Source organism: Gallinula chloropus, assembly GCF_964237585.1.
Source record: "Gallinula chloropus genome assembly, chromosome: 15".
Lineage (NCBI taxonomy): Eukaryota > Metazoa > Chordata > Aves > Gruiformes > Rallidae > Gallinula > Gallinula chloropus.
The window spans coordinates 5501082-5510206 of NC_140100.1; positions in this window are offsets into that span (position 1 = coordinate 5501082).

Here is a 9125-nt window from a genome sequence, read left to right on the forward strand (position 1 = left end):
CCCGCCACGCATTGCTTCACATCGCATCGCCCTGCGTCGCCCCATGTTGCCCTGCATCGCTTCACCTTGCCCTCGCCGCCCTGCATCGCGGCGCCTTGCGCCGCAGCACCCCGCGTCGGGTCGCCTTGCACTTGCCCAGCATCGCATCGCCCCGCACCGTGTCATCTTGCATCGCGTCACGCTGCGTCGCATCACCTTGCGCTGCACCGCCCTGTGCTGCCCTAGATCGCAGCAGCTGGCTTTGCATCCCCTCGCATCGCACCGGTGTCACCCCACATCACATCGCGGGGCGTTGCATCACCTCACCTTGCATTGCCTTGCATCGCTCTCCGTCGCATCTCCTCCCATCGCCCCACGTGCTGCGTCGCCCCTCGTCGCAGCATGGTGCCTGTGAGCTGGGGGGTGGCTAGGGGCTAGCTGCCTCCCCCCCCACCTGCAGTGCACCCAACTGTCCTCCCTGTCCCCACTGCGGGAGCCTTCCTCATCTCTGCTGCCCACCCTCAGCCTTGCAGGGCAAACCAACTCCCTCCCTGCCTGGCCTGCGTGGCACGGTGACACCCTGCACCACACTGGGGTCCCCCAGCCCCAGAGCTCTGCGTTCCACTCCCCCCAGCTCTGCAAATCACCTTACCTCTCTCCTCACACGCCCTCCCTGGGGACGCCGGGATCCCGTGAGCCCCTCTGAACACCCTGCTTATCGCCATTCTTTTTAATTATTGGGCTAATTACTGGAAGCAGCAGCATAGGGGGCCCGAACCGCAAGCTCTGCTGCGAAAAAAGTAATTTCAACTTGCTGGCTCTGCTGGTCTCTGCCTGCTGCTGCCTCCCACAGCCCCCCCGGCCCCAGCCGAGCCCCCCTGCCCCGGCGCGATACCATCTGGAAGCTGTCTGCTCCCGCCAGCAGACGTCTATTAGCCGAGTGCCTCGCCACCGTCATTAAACAGCCCCGTTCCCCAGCTCCGCTCGCGTTAGGTGCAGGGAAGCACCTGGGTCACCGGTTTGATCTCAAAGGCAGCCGAGCGGCTTGTGGGGGCTAATGAAGGGCTCAGGGGGAAGGGGAGGGGGGCACATTGTGCCCATCGCCATCCGCAGCATGTTGGAGGTGCTGAGGGGGGGATGTTAACCTGCTTCGGCAGCAGCCTGAGATTTGGAGCCAGGTTAGAGCTGCCCTAAGGGTCTGGTCCCTCGGTGCTGCGCTGACCCTGGTGCAGCCCATGACGTCCCCTCTGCCTTCATTTCGCTGATGAGTGTAATGAGGGGAGGGGATGGTCACTGGTGATGTCTGGCACTCAGCACCCTCTGTCAGAGCACAGGGCTTCATTTAGTTGCCTTTCCAAAAGTGGGGGCAGCTCAGGGCTGCAGGGGTGGCATGGTGGAGCCGGGCTCAGTGCCTGGCACCCCGTCCCCCCCATCCCTTTTTTCATCTGCTTTCCACGTCACTTCCCCGTTCCGCAGCTGCAGCTCACGGTCTGCACAGGCAACCGGATACAGTTCAAGCCTAAATCCCACGGGAAAGACTGGTCAATTAAAACCCCAGCAAGGCCAGTGTGAGAGCCCCTACGCCAGCACGGGTGCGGTGCTGCCCTGTCCTGCACTAGGGCTGCCGGAACAAAGGCAGGGAAATCAAAGCCAGACCTCTGGGGCAGCCCAGGGTGGCGGAGAGAAAATTAAAGGGAGAAGAGGGCCCCTCATGCTCCACATGGAAGCAGGTTTGAAGAATGAAATCAGCTCGAGAAGACCCCAGGGTTGGTGCTTTAAGGGGAGCCTTTCACCCTCTCCCCCCCCTTTCTCTTTTATTATTGTTACTAATTAATGCTCGTTGCTTTTGCAAACACGGAGACAAAGTCAGGCTGAGCAAAAGTGGCTGCTGTGCAGAGGGAGCACGTGTGGGGTGGGCATGCGGGCAGGGTGGGTGTGCAGGGGGCTGCACACTTGCAGGACACATGGAGCGGGGTGTACAATGTGTGTGGTTGGGGGGAACCCCCCTGCCCCCCAGCAGGATCTGGCCGTGGCAACAGCCAGCCTTGGCCAGGTCCCAGTGCCTGGCAGGGGCCTGGGGCTCATCCTGCACCCCTGGGTGTCTTCTTACAGGGGTCACAACACGCGGGGCTGGATGATGTCTGCTGGGCAGGAGCTGTGGCTGGGGCTGCCTGTTGCTTCCCCATCTGAGATGACAACCCACACTGACCAAGGCGCTTTTCCTGGGCCCCCCAGCCCAATTCCTGTTGGCCACCCAGGCTCTTCTGGCAGTGGGATGCTGCTGATGACACGCACGCCACCAGCAGCATCCCGACCTGTCGGCAGAGCCGGAGGCCAGCTCTGCCCTCGGCTCTGCTGCAGCTTTGCTGGAGAAGGACCGTAACAGATGTTGCTGCCTGATGTGGGCTGTTTCCGAGCAAACACTTTAATGGCATCAAATCAAGCTGTCAACAGCAGCAAGGTTACAGCCCTTCCCAGGGCGGGGGGTGAGGTGGCTGCGGCCCTGGGGCCCTGCACACTTGCTCTCCCTGACATGTCCCTGCCAGACGCACTCCCCCAGCCCCAAAGAAGTTTCCAGGGAATGAACAACAGAGCCGTCGCACATGGCTGCAGCTGGATGCCTGGCAAAGCTACCATGGCTGCATCCAAGGGTGGAGGTCTGGGACATCATGGTGAACAGAGCATGTCCCCCAACCTGAGGGGCCATGCTCACCTCTGGCTGTAGCCACCCCAGAGCCCCCTGTCCTCTCAGTCCCCAGGGACACGTGGTTGGCCCCACAGTTGCCAGCGCAGCCCCGATGTCACCCACTGGGGATGTGCAGGACACATGGCACCTCCCAGAGCTGGCACATGACCCCAGACCATGCTGAGGTGCACGAGGCCACGCTGCAGTGCACAGGGCTGACGTGGTGCTGGTGTGATGCACGGGGCGGGTGTGATGCACGGGGCTGAGGCGGTGCGCGGCGCGATGCGGTGCACAGGGCTGCTGCCGGGAGCCGAGCCAGGACACCGCACGGCACTGCCAGGCCAGCACAGCCCTGCTGCTGCAGATGCCTGCCTGCTGCTCGGAAGGATTTGTGCTGCGTGGCTGAGTTTGGCGTTATTTTCCTCCCTCCCCCTCCAATCCTCCTTCCTTCCCTGCTTTCGCCCCTTTTCCTTCCCCTTTCCCATCCCCTTGGCTGACAGGGACACGGCTGGGCTAGATCTGGAGCCATCCCAGGATGTCCCGTGGCAGGGGACCCTCGGTAAGCACCCAAGACCCCAGCACCTTGGTGATGGGGACAGTGGGCATCCCCCGGCCCCGCACACCCTGGCCCCAATCCCCAGCTGCTGCTCATCCCGCGGGGCCTGATCCGAGTCCCCAGCCCTGCTGCTCCTCCGGCTGCTCCCTTCGCCTTTGCTGCTGCGCCATCAACAAGGACTCGACGACTAAAAATAGCAGCGTGCTCTCACAGGGGGATGCTTCGCCATCAGAGCGGTGCTGGCAACGCTGAACCCCGCTCCCTCCTTACCCCTGCATCAGCACTCCCCCACCCTACCCCCAGTCGTCATCTTCCCCCCTGCCCCGGGGATGCAGCCCCACACGGCAAGGAGGCACTGCTGGGGGATGAAGGGATGGACACGCCCCCACCCCCCCCCAGCCCCTTGGTGGCTCTTGGGAGGGGAATAAGAGCCTATCAAGGAGCGTCAGCCCTGGGTTTGTTTAATCGTGAGCTGGTGGAGTTTAAAGCACCCCTTTCTGGCTGGCTGCCACACCACAAACTGCTCCAGAGAATTTTATTATTAAGGGATGACAGCAAAGGGGAGGCTGGGGGGTGTTGGTGTATGTGGGACAGCCCAGGAAAGGGCATCCTGCCCTTGGGAGCTGGGACTGAGAGGAACTGGGGGCATGGACAGACAGACAGACTCTCCAGCAGTGCACAGGGATCCACGGGGCTTGCTTGCTGCAGGCAGGGCCAACCCCTTGTGTCTGTCTGTCCCTGTACCCTGTGGACACCCCTGCAGTGCATGGCACTGGGGGTGGAACTCAGATCAGAGGGGCCAGGGGTACCCCACGGGTGCACAGCTGTCAGTGCAGCCCCCCCCCCCCCCAGTGCACCCTGTAATGCCCCCATTAATGCACCAATGGACCTTTTTAATACATCCCCACTCATACATACCCCATCAATGCACCCTCTCTCCAAAGCCCCTGTTAAAGCACTGTCCCCCCAATAAACCCCTCTGATGCCCAGCACACCCCTAGCAGTGCTCCCTCCCACCATGAACCCCTTTGATGTATCCTCTTTCCAACGCACCCCCTCACCAGTGACCCCCTTCAACGCACCCTCCCTCCAATGAACCCCTTAAATACACCCCCTCTCCATGGCACCCCCAATTATCACAGCATCTCCCAATGCCCCCATCACCACCACCACCACCGTTTCCCGCAACGCCAACGCTCCATCCCAGTGCAGTGACTGAGATGGTACCCACAGGGCAGACCCCAGACCCCTGCTTCCCCCCCACCCCCCCGCCATGTCTGTCCATCCCCCCCTTGTCTTTCAGCGCTCAGCCGACCGGAGCAGCTGTTCCCTGCACACTTCACTTGCCCGCAGATGATGATAAATGGAGCTCGGGCTGTGCCGCCCATTGCGCGGGGGTGGGCGGATGTGGGTAGCATGGAGGAGGAGGAGGGATGGGGTCCTCATCTCCTGCAGCCCCCCCAGATTATGTTGCTCCTCCCAGACAGCTGCTTGGGAATTCCCTGGGCAGGTTCGTCCCCCCCCTCACAAACCCCCTGTCTGGCTGAAGGGGATGGGGGGAACTTGGAACTGGGGGGGGGACCTACCCAGGGAATTCCCACGGCAATGGGGTGCATCCCCATCAACAGCTCAATACCCTGTTTAGGGGAACAGTTCTTCATCCATGACAAACACCACCACCCTCCCCAGCTCTGCTCCTCCCCAGCAAGGAATTTTACTCCGGAAAAAAACCCCCGTTGCCTGCGAACCGCACTCATGACTCAACGTTTCTGCTGGCCCTGGTTTCTCCGGTGCTTGCCAGGGGAAGCCCGTGGCCTCCCCAACCTCATCCCCTCACATGGAAATCCGGCTCATCTGCCAGCTCTGTCCTCTCTGCCTTTGGTTTTTCCTGCTTTACTAGGAGTAGGGGGGGGGGGAATTGGGTCCTTGATGTGAGGGCTGGGAGTTGGGGGGGGGGGGGGCGGGCTGGCAGAGGGTTGGACTGGGGAGGATGGGGGAGGAGGCTTTGAGGGTCAGAGCAACTTGGTGTGTTTCTGCTCGCTGCTGGAAAATGCAAGTTGGCAAAGGAGGGATTTGAACAAGCTGGGGGGGGGGAAGGAAAAAAGAGAGGGAAAAAGGGAAAGAAAAAGAAAAAAGAAAAGAAAGAAGGAAAAAAGAAAATTTAAGGAAAAAAATAAAGAAAAAAAGCTCCCAAAAATATAAGGAAAAAAATATAAAGGAAAAAAAAATAAAGGCTGGAGGCTCACAGCAAAGCAGATGCTCAGCCTGAGCCTTCCCAGGCAAATTCCCTCTCCAGAGCAAAATTCATTGCCGGGCGTAACATGGAGGGAGGGCAGAGCGTGTCTGCCTCCCCAGCAAGGGGATTGACATCAACCTTGAGGCGCTGGCGGGGAGTGGAAAACAAGCCTGTCGTGAGGCTGGAAATATGGCTGAGGTTAAGGAAGGACCTGGCTCTCCCAGCCTCTGCACCGAAATCCTGCTGCAGGCCTGCCAAGGATGGGCACGGGAGCCTGTGCCCAGGGCGCTGATGGGCACAGCGTGGTGGCCGTGGGGTGACCGCTCACCGCCATGGTGACCTTCAGCCGGCCGCCGCCTCGGAGCTTAAGCGAGCAGAGCGGAGTCAGCACGGGGCGACAGCCGGGCCAGATCATGGCACGCTCCTGTTTTCCTTCTCCTCTCATTTTCTGCCTGATGAGTCGGGATCCTTCTTCCTTCCTTCCTTCCTTCCTCCCTTCCTCCCTCCCTCTCTCCCTTCCTTCCTCCCTTCCCACTTTTGGCATGACTCACTTCAACACTAACAATAATTAACTGTTCCGACCATCACTGCAACCACTAACAACAAACCCCCTTCCTCTGCCATACCCCGTTTTGCCCCCCTGCCTCAGTTTCCCCTTGAAGCCAGAAAGAAACCGCATCCCTGTAAGGAAAGATGGAGGGAGCAGAGCGACCAGAGCAATACCAGCAATCCCCACGCCCCATCCCGTGGTGAAACACGGCTCTGTGGCTCTCCAGAGCTGGGCTGGCTGTCGGCTGTGCTGGCTTATTGCTGGCAATATTTCGTGTGCTGCTCGTATGCAAATCAGCGGCGAGACCCTCCCGGCGGAGCTGCCTCCGGACCGCTCGCTCATTGGCACGGCGGCCGGACAAGCTGTTTTGCTGACACTCTGTAAACAAGATGCTGCTCTGTTAGCGGGAGGGAAGTGGGTGCTGCATCCCTCAGGTGCTGCTGGAGCCCTCCCTTGCTGGGTGAGGAAAGCGGGGTGCCCCCATGGCAGCTCCCCAGTGATGCTAAGGCAGCAAGAATAGAAGTAAATAAGAGTTCTCCCAAGGATGGGAAAGCAAAGGGATCCTTGGCCCGGTCCTGGACCCGCTCTGCACGTGGCTGCCTCCTGAGACAGCTGATGAGGTTGAACACCTGAGGGTGTGCTCCCTAGGGAATGGGATGGGGATGCCCTCCAGCCTGGAAAAACTGTGTCAAACCCGACTGCAGGACCCAGGCACCTGCCCAGCACCGTGACTAGGAGCCATCCTGTACCCCATGGGGGAAACCTGGCGGGGGTGGGGCTGCTCTCTAGCTGTGCCTCAGTTTCCTCACTGCCAGGGTGGTCCAGGTTTGTGTGAGGTGTTGGGGGTCCCATCCCCAGCCAGCACTGCTGGGCTGGGAACTGCTGGGCTGGGATCGTGGGGAGGGAGCAGGTTCGTGCCCCATCCCTGTGCTGGGGTCCTGGACCTCTTTTCCCCCACGGGCATCTCCATCTCCAGCAGGACTGAAGACCCCCTGAATGTGATGGGTGGCCAGCGCCCCCAGGACAGTTCCAGCTCTTCCAAAGACACCTCAGGGTCCCTCCCCTCCAGCTCCGGGGGTCAGGCTCTGCAAATTCTGCAGCAGCCAAAGCCAGGAGGCACTTGGCAGCTGCGGGATGGCTGCTGACAGGCACAGGATGGATCCTGGCACCAGGCTGTGCCCCATCCCCCTCCCACGCTCCTGCTCCTTCTCTGGGAGGTGATGGAGCTTTGCCACCCGTGCCCACCCCCATCCACACGGTGTCCCTTCCCCGCTGGCAGGCAGGCAGGGACATTTATGCCCAAGCTTCACACGAGCACCATTGAATAGGACCGGTGGTCCCAGTGCCATTGTGGCCACCTCTGGCCAGGGGCTGGCGGTTACAGGCTGCGTTACCCCATCCCCCTTTGCCTTCCCCTTGTCCGGTTTCATGGCACCTCCTGCCTTTGCTGTGGGGGCAGCTGCTCCACCAAGGCGAATTGCACTGCCCGAGCCAGAGACCTGGTGATTACCGGGATGGCAAACCGCCCCCTCCCTGGTCACAAGCACCCCATGGATGCCACGCTTCGGCGTCTGCCTACAGACAGGTCTGTCCGCCGGAGACGAATTCGGCTGCGCCGCTGCCAGGCTCTGCCCTCTAAGTCATCTCCCGCCAGCAGCAGACAGCTCGGTAATGAAGCGTAATGCTCCGACACTCCCCTGAGTGACAGTGGCCAGCACCGGCTGCGTCCCGGCGGCTCGGCACAGCCTCCTCTGCCTGCCAGAGGCAGAAAGAGACGGGGGGGGGGGAAATGAGCAGCACAGCCCCTTGCCCTGAGCGGGGCTGGGGGCTGTGGTGAAGCACATCTCCCCAGCCAGCACGGTGGGAGCAGGTACCCCCCAGCTGGATCTCTGTGAAGGGATGCTGAGCAGGAACCCTATGATAAAAAAACCCAAAATAGAATAAAAGGATGTTGGGGAAAAAAAAATAATAAACTGAGGTTTGATGTTGTGTGATAAATTATTTTGGTATTACACATTCCCCAGCTCCAAATCCCGAAGACAAATAGTGGGGCAGGTGAACTGAGGAAGCAGATTTCCAAAGGCCTTCTCCTGGTTCCTGGTTATTGATTCTGTCAATCACTGTGGGCGCTGTCCCAACCTTTTGCACCCCACAAAATCTGCCCGTGCCTTTTGTTCCTGCTGAAGAAAAAAAACGGGCAGGGGGAGGGAAAGAGGGGAGAGGAATTTGGGGCAGGGAACTTCCAAAAGGGATGATTAAGGAGTTAATCTGCCTGAAATAGATAAGGAGCTTAGAGCTGCTGGTATTTGACTGTCCAAGTTTGGATTCAGCGTGTCTTAAACACTGGCTGGAATGTACTTAGATATGACCAAAGTACATGTCCCCGCGAGGAATTACCAGGTTGCCAATTAGATTTGCTTCCCAGATTCACTCAAACCTTCACAAGCTTCTTCAGAGCAGGAAAATTGCTGCCTGTCCCTGGGGAGGCGATGGAGCAGCCGCTGCCGCCCAGCCCCGCAGCCCCAGCACAGCAGAGATCCCCGGGCAGCCGCTGGCGCTGGCGGGAAGACGGAGCAGCCGGGGTGATGGGGACGGTGGGGATGTGTGTGCCAGGATGTGGGGGTACTGGGCATGGCCTGGCAGGGCGGGTTTGGGTGGTTGGGGATGCTGGCATTGCTGCAGTTGTGGTGCAGCACCAGGGATGCTGCTGTGCCAGCTGAGCTCTCGCTGACCAGGCTCAGCATCTTCACACCTCTCACCAGGCTCCCCATGCAGCCAAATACAACCTAAACTACCCCAAGCTGCTCCAGCTGTGCCATCAGAGCCATCCTGGCCACCAGGTAGCTGAGCTACAATGCCACGCTGGGAAGGCAAACAAGCACCGTAGGCGAATGCCCAGCTCCTGGTGCCAGGGGCACCCAGCACACCGCACGCTCACCACGAGCCTGAAGCTCAGAGCAGCATGGCCCGCTGCCCATGCAAGGGGCAAGGTTCACCACCCGCAGGGGCACCACTGCCACAAGCACCAGGGCAAAGCAGTGGCAGAAAAGCAAAGATCATTCCCTGCAGAAGCATCTCTCTATCTGTTCATAACCACTCCATTCCCATCCTCCTTATT